General features: G+C 34.4%; 1 pseudogene; it reads left to right on the forward strand.

Moving 5' to 3' along the window:
- Positions 1–411: 411 nt before the first annotated feature.
- Positions 412–817, forward strand: LOC100686066 (annotated as a pseudogene).
- The last annotated feature ends 10,467 nt before the right edge of the window (positions 818–11,284 follow it).

Here is an 11,284-nt window from a genome sequence, read left to right on the forward strand (position 1 = left end):
AGCCTATCATCACAAATTTGTGAAAAAAAGAAAAAAAAAACATTTTCTTGCTTCATTATGACACATTATTCAGGAAATGTATCAAAAGACATGTACAGGTTCATTAAAATGGTAAGCACTATAAATATTAAAATATTTTATTGATGTTATTCATACTAAAAAACACAAGGCAGATATCATCAAGATCACACAGGTTAGTGACAGTGCAAGTTATGACTCAAAAATCCTGGAAATACTCCAGGTCTAGAGGAAAAGTGAAAGTTACTTGGGCAGAAAAAAAACACAAAAATATGTGAGATAAGTTAAGCTGTTAGAATAATAGTAAGTATTAGGCAGAGGCAGGCACGTGGTGGGTATGCCTGGAGGGGTCAGGTTCCTATGGGCCTAGTAGTTGCCAGCCCTGCTGCAGCCATGGCCTACTCAGAAGGAAGGGAAAGAACACATTCTGTCACTTACAATAACCATGAAACTCCAAGCGGTGTAGAGTTAGTAGCTGATGATCCCAAGGATCAGCATGAAGAGCATGAATTGGTCCTGCCAAATGGAGACATTAACTGGAACTGCCTGTGCCTTGGGGGAATGGTCAGTGGCCCCTGTGGGGGAATAGTTTAAGTGAATCTTTTCCTGCTTCCACTATAGCACAGGAGATGTCAAGCTATCAGACTGTGTAGAGCAGTTCTGAGCCAGGCATAAATGCTTGCAGAAATGCCCCAACCTCTATCGTCAGAAGGAGGAAGAGAAGAAGCCAACAGAACATTTAGAAGAGTCAGCTCCCATTGAGGCCCCTGCAACTAAAGAAGAGAAAAGGTCAAGCTAATGAAGACCACTGGGCACTGACCTCCAGTCCTTCTGGTTCACAGTGATATGAGCCTTTTGCAAAATGCCTTTTGGTCATTCTCTGATAAAGTTTCTTTCCCGTATTGTTCTGTGCACCATAATGTATAAAGTAACTTCTTTTGATGATCAGAGGTCTTGGTCCTTTGACATATACACTGGAAAAAATGAATGCTTGTCTTATATAAACCTGTCAGCAAATGTAGGTGTCACTTTTGAATTCTCTGTTCAGATTACTCTGAACTTTGAAATAATGTGCTGACTATGCTCCACAACCAAAAATTTAAATTATCTGGGAGTGTCTTGTTAGTGAGCTGATTTATTTTGATTGATTATACCCCTTTTAGTAGATTTTATACCCCTTTGGGAAAGGGAATAGAAACAAAAACATCTTTTAAAAATGCTGGAGTGGGGCGATTCTTAACACAAGACTGTGTGTGTGAGTATATGTATATGGGGGTGGGGGTGGGATGGGTATTTGATACATTTTGATGCTAGGTTTAGAACTATTCAATAGAACAAAATGCAGTTGAAAAAATTTTAAGTATGTTGAATGTCATCTAAGCCATGCATTTTCTATGCATTGGTTTTCACTATTTTCAAACATTTGTAATCAGAGTATTTGAGACTTTTATTGATATCAACTAAAATAAATGAAACACACTTTTCTCTTGATCAATGTTGATAGGTTAAAAGTACAAATATGATAGTTTTGCTTCCTGAAAATATGAAGGGTAGATTTTTGTTTCTCTTAGGCTATGTAAAAGCAAAAAGAGCTGCTGGCAGCTTCTGTACTATGGTTTCAGATGGTCATTGAACATCCTTTCACTTAATATATTCTCATTGCTTCTGGCCCAGTTCTGTCATTGACTTGAAAGACTTTTCATATAAATGACACTAATGCTCTTTCACACTGAGTGCTGGCAGCTCACATAGGAATATCATCTCGGAAGTTCTTTTTTTTTTAATCAACTTTGATTTGTTTTATATGAGAATTGCAAGTGAGTTCACTATGAGTTATTCTTAAAGTCTGAGAGGAATGAATCAAATTAATCACTGTTGGAATAAAAAAATAATAAAAAATAGAAATGTATTTTGAAATATTTATATTTTATTTTATAAGTAAACTTTAATATAAAATTATGAAGTGACTATTTAATCAACATTATATTGTGCTTTTGAATGAATAAACCACACACATGCACACACACAAAATGCATACATCTAATAACAGAAAGAAGTACAAAATATTTTTTTAGAAATACAAAATATTATAAAATTGCATAGTAAAAATTCCTATGACATACTAATATACCCCTCTCCCCAGAGGTAGGAATGTTAATGGTTCTTGTTGATCCTTTGGAAATATTAGTATAGCATTCCCCAGAAGGATATGAATGTGTTTCTTTCTGTCTTAATTGAAAGGAAGTTACTAGCCACAGTATTTTAAACAGTGTGCTTTTTATTTAAAAAAACAAAAGCAATTCTAACACTTATAGAATTGGTCTCCTGGGCTGTCAACCCATTAGGTTACACCATGAATCCATTATAAGGTGTCCCACAAGGCTTTAGTTGACAGCTGTGATTTAAGCATTAAATCAGATGCAAATATTATTTAAGCACTTGTTTTGTCTGCAAAATTGGAAAAATAGTATATAAGTTAAAACACTTCTGGAAATCTCTGAAAAAATGTCCGACTCAGCTGTAGTTCATTCCCAAATTCTACTTCTGTTGTAAAGTGCATTCTCAAGAAACTAAGGGCCAGGGGTACCTGGTGGCTCAGCAGTTAAGTGTCTGCCTTTGGCTCAGGGTATGATCCTGGAGTTGTGGGATCAAGTCCTACATTGGGGTCCCTGCATGGAGCCTGCTTCTGTCTCTGTCTCTCTCTTTCTTTGTCTGTCATGAATAAATAAATAGAATCTTAAAAAAATAAACTAAGGGCCGGCTATATTGTTTTGAAACCTTTATAAGTCAACATTACACAGATCATACCTTGAACGAACAGTCTTTTTCACTCTCACACCCATAGGAAAACATTCAAAATTGCACCTGGAGAACTAGTTGTACACCACAATCTTAATGAATAGTAGAAGGTATAACTTCCCTGGCCAACCATAATCCTCTCCATTCTACAAATTACTCAGAAATGTGTTATTTCCATTGTAATACCAGCCACATGTATGGCTTGCTGTTCTTTTGCTTATTACCCTTTAAATGGTGACCATATCTTCTGCTCACTTCATTAATTCTGTCATGATCACACTAAAAATTTTGTCATCAAATCATACCATCTATAATTATATACTTTGAAATAATTGACTTTTTAAATATTTTATTTATTTATTCATGATAGACAGAGAAAGGCAGAGACACAGGCAGAGGAGAGAAGCAGTCTTCATGCCGGGAGCCCGACGGAGTACTCGAATCTGGGACTCTAGGACCAAGCCCTGGGCCAAAGGCAGGTGCCAAACCGCTGAGCCACCCAAGGATCCCCCGAAATATTTGACTTTTTAATACTATTTCTTTCAGGTCATCCTTTCAGAGTGCTTTATTAAATTGTACCTCTAGATCTCACCAGAATCATGATATATTCATGGATTCCAACATTTTTTTCTGTTGCTATTTTCATTTTCCTGTTTTTTTTCTCTCTCTCTCCAGACTAAATTCTGTGATTTCTAAGAACAATTACATAGCTGCAAATCATCTAATTCCTTTGTTTTACCTTTTCCTTACTAGCCAATGAAACTAAACCTCTTGATAAATCCTACAATTTATTACGTGATCATTGAAAGAAAACAATCACACATGTTATAATTTATTTTTTTAAAGATTTATTTATTTATTTATTTATGATAGACAGAGAGAGAGAGAGAGGCAGAGACACAGGAGGAGGGAGAAGCAGGCTCCATGCCGGGAGCTCGACGCGGGACTTGATCCCGGGACTCCAGGATCATGCCCTGGGCCAAAGGCAGGCGCTAAACCGCTGAGCCACCCAGGGATTCCCAAACATGTTATAGTTTAAATTCTTAATTTCGCACTTCATTTTGACTTGATATTTTCTTAAAATACTTTTTTCCCCTCAAAGTCAGTAGGAGACCATTCTCCATGGATGTTTTTGCATCTCTTCTTTGGTCTGGGATTTGGGCATAAGAAGAACTGATAGACTTGCCAAAAAAAAAAAAAATAGATTGTGTAGTGAATATGCCCTGGAAACTAGAGGTTGAGTAATTCTTAGAAATGATTTATAGATTTATCTCCCCAGGAGCCAGTTACAGTTCAGTGAAGTGAAGCTAGAGACATTTTTCTTTCCTACTATGCATCCTCCCCCAACAGAGATACATTTATACTCCAAAGTGAAGCTAATGAATGTTAGTAACTTATTCTATTGTATACTGTGGATAAATGGTATTCCATTGCCTACTGGTGGAAAACACACACACACACACACACACACACACACACACTTCATACCTAATCTGATGAGATAAACTAATAACCAGATTCCTAATTTTGGGGTCTGTTACCAAATATTGATACTAAGTATAGTATCAGTGAGGTTCTAGCTGGAAAAATGTTTCATTCATAGTGTTTTAAGTAGTAATAGAATTAGAGAATCTTAAACAATCATTGTAAGGGCTATATGAGTGAATGGTAGAAATCTAGGTGTTTAGAAATGCCTACATTTTGTTTAGCAACCTACAACTAACATCTAACCTACCTACAGCAATGAAACAAATTTTCAGGAACCCAACTGGGAACTAAAAGTTTTATCTTGCTTAGTGCCTATGCATTTTCCTATAACTGCATCTGGAAAATAATGTCTTCTCCTCTATCTTTCAAATTTTGCACATATCTCAATCTAGCCTGAAGACCTGCTTTCAAGGAATACCAGGATACATAGTTCTAAGCCATCTCATGGTCTTGCATGAGTGTGTGTAAGATGAATGGAGCCGAACCATCCAGGTCACACTGTTTACAAACAACTCTATTTTATTTTTTTAAAGATTTTATTTATTCATGAGAAATATATATAGAGAGAGAGGCAGAGACCAGGCAGAGGGAGAAGCAGGCTCCATGCAGGGACCCTGATGTGGAACTCGATCCCCAGACTCCAGGATCATGCCCTGGGCCGAAGGCAGGCACTAAACTGCTGAGCCACCCAGGGATCCCCAACAAACAACTTTATGCTAATGTTGCTTGCCTGTGAGATTTCTTATGCACTTAGCTTTCTTTTATTTTCTCTTGCCTCCCCTCCCTTCTCTCTGTTTGCCAGAGGGATTATAGAGGAGTTAATATATCCAGTACCCAATGCTGCACACAAAATAACAAGGAGTTTAAATCTCAGGATGTGCCATTTCCCTGTAGAAATGTGTTCTGCTTGTCCTTTCCTTGAAATGCAACAATTGGACCTTCCCTCTCTTCTTCCTTTACATACTGCATGACTGCTAATGCCTTTAATCACCTTTCCTTATATATCATTACATGAAGATTAAGATGTCTTTCATTTCATCAAAAGCACAGCCTATATCATATATTTATTTTCATAATCATGTGTGTGTGTGGGGGAATCTTATATTTTTATTCCTATTCTTTTATTCTTTTGAATGGGGAAATGCAACATTTTAGTGAGTCAAGCAGAAAACTGCTTAATGACTTTTTCAGTAACTGATGCTCTTCCAAGTACTGTTCTAGCCCCAACAGAGATTCTGTTGGAATTTTACTTGTATCCTGATCCTCAATGGAAACTTTTTCCTAAATACCCTATTTATTCCTTCTTAATTCTAGTAATATGTCTGAAACATATCTTATGGTTTCAGGGTCCTTAATAGTTTTCATTAGCTTTTTTCACTTGCAGATTTTCATGTCCTTGGGTCTCATTGTAAGTATAAGCTCGGATTTTCTTGCAGTAGTACACTGTAGAGAACTTTAGTTCTGCTTTACCCATCAAGTAAGATAGGGAGTAAGAGTTTTAGGTTCTTCTGAAGAGAATTGATTCTTCTTACTTTATTAGTATTTGATCCTTCAGTAGCTTCTTCAACCTGGACTCGTTCAATTTATATCCATCCAGCAATTTTTTTAAATTATCTAAATTTGAAATTAAACCTTACCAATCTTTTAGGATAATCACTTAAGAAGTCTCTTAATTTAAATTACTTTTTGATGGAGTGGTTATGTGCTGTACAAAAATTGTTCAAATTTCTCTATATAATTTAGGTCACTTGTTTAAACTTTTGACTTTTTCTTTTGCCTCATGTTTTCTAATTCTTTGTATATCTATTACTATATTCTGAATATTATCAGTATATCCAGCCAATAGAACTCTATCCTCTTCAGTTTACCCTCTGATTTTAGTCAATATCACCGCACTAAATATTATCTAGATAGCTATTGTTTTGTCTTAAAGCATTAGCTGCAAAGTTTTATGTAAAAGAAAAATACCTAATGACCACTAGGATTTAAATCATGCAGTAGAGTCTCCACAGAACACAGTAATTTCAACCACATCTGTCTTACATTCTTTTCACAGACCTTCTGATATTCTTTTGCCAACTCAGTTATTCTTTCAACACCATCACCCTTTTTTGTTGATGCATTTAATTTGATATGTAATTTTTTAAGATAAATTTATTTCCTTTTTTTGGTTAACCCTGTAGGTGTTTTCTGTATTAGGGGCTTCAAGTCAGCTTCTAAATATACATTTTCTCCTTGGGAATCATCGTGTATATAAATCTGGTTTTAATTTCATTTGTTGAGTGAATTAGAAGTTCCTTTATTACAACAGGTAATTGTAATAGATTAAAATAATGCTTTATAAGCCAATAACCATTAAAATTACTTCATTGTTCTTTATTCCTTCTCAAAAGAAATAACATTTTCTCATGTACCTAATATTTCTCATAAACAGAAGGTGACTAGAAGCCATTGTTTACTAAATTCTGCATTCCAAGTTTGAGATATAATAGTTTCTCAGATGTCACAGCAAAGTTTAAATAGCACTGGCTTTTCGATGTCATGATCTAACACCTCTATGCTTCCCAATTCATTGCCACTCATCACTTCTTTCCTAACCCCAAACAATTGCACCATGGGAAAAAATAATTTCCCATTCACTCTGTACTACCTGGAAGGTTAAAGAGCAATGATCAAGTCCACAACATTAAGTGACATTCTGTCATGTTAGGTTTGTCAAGTTTCCCATAAACTTACTTGCTCTAACTCTCAAGCACATATTTCATCAACACTGATCTTTTAAAAACATTCAATCCCATAGCTCCTACAATACCCATAAGCCTTTATGAGTGATAGATCAAGAATGTTCACTGCTTGTTGATGAATATGATATTCCAGTAGAGTCATTATATGATGAGTCTATCCAAATAGTGCTTTATATTCTTCTCAAGCAGGTTTTCTGACATGGGGTGTCTCCTAGAACATAGCTCTCTCTACTGTCCTATTTACAGCTTTTTTTTTTTTTTTTTTTAAGACCATGATGAGCTTCAAGAATGTTATCTCAGCCTCACTCGATAGAGCAAGGCCAGTGCCTAACATCCCTAAGAACACTCGTAGCACAGGAAGCAGGGTTGATTAAAAATGTCATATGTATTGTTGACATTATATTTATGGCATTAGTACAATCTAGAAATATGGTATGAATCAAAAGGTACTGTAATGAGCCATAAGTTTCTCAACTGTGTATATTTTAGCCACCTCTCCCCCAATTTATCTGTTTGAAGAAGATAAAGAAGATACCTTAACTTCTTGTTAAAGTCCTTTGTGGTAACTTCAAAGGATAGTTATCTATAATGTCATGACCCATCTCTCTTGAAACTGTCGAAGTATTATTTTAATTTTCTTAGAAAAAATTCTATCCACATTCACATTTGACATATTCAGAGAAGGATACTAATCTGAGAAACTTAGACCAGTCCTTTTCAATATTTGGAGAAATGAAGTACAGTTTATTTTCTTCACACCTAAGAAACTGCCTTAAAAGTGTGATATCTTGATTATTGAAACACACAATTCAGCAATATGTCGATAGTACTTTTCCAGGGTGTTGGAGAAAAAAACCCAGAAATCTAACATAGATCTACAAACTGCATAGCAATAATAATTGTAATCAACAAGTCATAAATTGAGTCCTTCAGATTTTGCTATGTCTTTACTTCTCTCCAGATTATTCAGAGGTAGAGTTGGAAATATGTGTATATCAGCAGGAATCCAACATTTTCCCAAGAAAACAGTGTATATTTCTTGCAATTTATACCTTTAGTGAGTGTAAGACCCAAAAGAGAGCTTGTGGTATTATTCTTTTGCCCTGATTGGCTCAGTGGAAATAACATATTTATATCTTGCCCAAGACTTCATAAACTTGTATGAACACTTTTTGCCACTTATGCAATCTTCCTTTATTTCCATTCGTTACTTATTTTGATGATAAATTGACTTAGGGTAGTTTTAGTCATGTTTCTTGCGCTTAGTTCTCTGTATTTCTTACACATGTGGTTTAATACTATTTTTACAAATTCGGAAAATACTCCACAATCATAATTTCAATTTTTTCTTCTACTTTTCCTCCTTTGAGAATTCCAGATATTAGGCATCTTAAAGTTCTTTCACAATCCACTGATGTTCTGTTCATTTTTATTTTTTTGGCCTCTTTTCCCTTTGTGTTTTATTTTAGTTAGATTCTACTTCTTTGTTTCAAATTAATTAAACTTTTTAAAAAATTTATTTATCCCATCTATATTCAATGGTATAGATCTGTATCTGTCTATATCTATCTATAAATAGATATCTATCTATCTATCTCAGGCATCTAATATATATATATTAGCTAATATATATATATATTAGTATATATATAGTATATGTCTCAAGTAGTATATGTATTTAGTATATATGTATAGTAAATATCTCAAGTAGTATATGTATTTGATTGGATAGATCTATATCTATATTTATCTATATATAATTCCATCTAATATATGTATATAATATAATCTATCTCATCTAATATATATCTCAGGCATCATCATCCTCATCTGTAGAAGTCTGGTTTATTATATGTGTATGTGTATATATATATCTCCTCTTTCTATGTGACACAGTCCTTATTCTAGCTTATTAACCATGTGGAATACAGTCAGAAACTTTTAATATCTTTGTTGGCTAATTTTAACATCAGTTCTGGTTAGTTTTGAGAAATTGATTTTTCTTGTGGATTATATGTATGACTGCAAAGTTTTATTAATGCCAAACACTGTGAATATGACTTCATTGGATGCTATTACCTTAATATTTGTATTACCATAAATATTCTTCATCTTTTTCCTAGAATGCAGTTTAAGTTACATGAAAACAGGTGTTTTTCCACATTGAGGCTTGCTGTTAAACTATGTCAGGCAATACTAAAGAAGGATTTATGCTAGACTAGATCTAAATATTCTACCTAATGTGCCTTGAATTATGTGGCATTCTACTTTGGCTGATAGGAGCAGGTGCTGTTCACAGTCTTTTGTGAGTATAGGCAATATTTCTTTAATGATTTTAGGTATTCATCCTCTGGTGTTGGTCAGTTTCCTCACATGCCTGTGTAATAAGTACTCTCCTGAATTCTTGAGGCTGATCGTCTATGGATCTCCAGAGTTCTTACTCTCTGCAGTTTCCTCTCATTATTAATCCTTGTGAACTTTAGACACCTTCGTCACTCCAGACTCATCACTTCCCTTGTTTGGGACTCTACTGGTATCCCCTGGCTTCACCCTCCTGTATTGTGGCCAACAGACTCTCCCAAAGCATTAGTCTATGTGGAATCATAGGGCTCATTTAATTTTTTTCACTGCACTTTGTTAAGCAGGCACCAATGCCATGAAAACTGTAGTGTCATATATTTCGCCAGGGCTTTTCTGTATTTCAGGCAAGATAGTAAATCCAGTCCCTCTTGTTATATTTTGGCCTGAAGTAGTGTTTTAAATCCTTTAAACCTATTGCCTTAGAGTAACAACACATAACATTTATGTTTTAATGTTTTATGTGCTTTAACTCTGGAGTTGAAGAAGGACAGCCTAGCCAAGCCGATGCAGCAAAAAGCTAAATTGTTAAACTTCTGTGCTGTATATATATGTATATTTTTTTTTCTCTTGTTTGAAATCAACAGTTGAAATCACAGCTGTCTCTATGGTCTGACATTAAAAGCATTGGATCTATCTTGCATATCATACAGTTCAGAAGCCTTTAGGATAAAAATCAGTGTGTATTATGTATCATCATACATACAGGGGACATTGTATGGACTTCAATGATACAATGTTCAGTGATAAAATGTTCCTTATTTTGGTTCAGTGTTTTAAAAAAATATGCTTTAACAAAATTCTTAGGGGTGTCTTTAAGCAATATAGGTGTTGCAGTAACTGGATTTTATAATGTCACTCCACAAATGATAAAATAAATTCTTTAAAATTGAAAAAAATTACTCAATTTTAAACATACTGGATAGCTATATATTATCTTTTTTATTTTTAAAGATTTATTTATTTGTTATTTAAGAGAAAGAGAGGAAGCGAGGGGGATTGGGGAGAGGGAGGAAAAAAATCCCAAGCAGACTACCCACTGAGTGTGGAGCCAAACACAGGGTTCTGTCTCCATCCCGAGATCATGATCTGAGCCAAAATCATGAGTCAAATGTTCAACCGACTGAGCCACCCAGGCACCTCAGCTATCTATAATCTAATCAATTTTTTATTTGTACTCAATGCCTGAAAACAATCTTAACCTGAGCATCATTTATTTTTCTTTTGAAACCAAATTATGCATAAGAGCAAAATGAATAAGCTTTATACAAGTTAAGATATTAAAGAAAACAAAAGAAAATGGTTTCCATAAGCATGATTTAAAATGTACTTGAAATTATCATTGATATAATTTTTGGAATTAAGTAGAACTCTGCACAAGAGTTGATAAATAATGAGTTCATTACCATTTCAAAAAGAAACAACTCTTGATACAGCCAAATTGTAAAAAGACAGCCTCATGCTGACAAAGATGTTTTACACAGTGCATCGTTTCTTATCATTAGAATCAAATGAGCACAGTTGGTGAGTGGCACAGTTTATTCTGTAATTTCTGAGTTTCCATTAGAAATAGTATAAAGAGAGTACTGAAAGGAAATGTTCATGGAATGTGCTCTTATAAATAATGGAATGAATTTATTATCTTTTTTCTAAGTCTTCACACTTATTGTTTCAAATGTACTAAATCAATTTCTTAATTGACTAATCTACATTCTTTATTACTTACAATGTTATTGGCTACTTACATAGTAAGCATTGAGGATACAGATTGAATCACAGCTCCAATTTTGGGGAGTTCATTATATTTTTGCAGATAAAGATACATAAATGACTGAGACACAGTACAATAACTGTCATAACATACATGTCTGCAAAGG

The sequence above is a fragment of the Canis lupus genome, chromosome 22 (genome assembly GCF_011100685.1).
Source record: "Canis lupus familiaris isolate Mischka breed German Shepherd chromosome 22, alternate assembly UU_Cfam_GSD_1.0, whole genome shotgun sequence".
Lineage (NCBI taxonomy): Eukaryota > Metazoa > Chordata > Mammalia > Carnivora > Canidae > Canis > Canis lupus.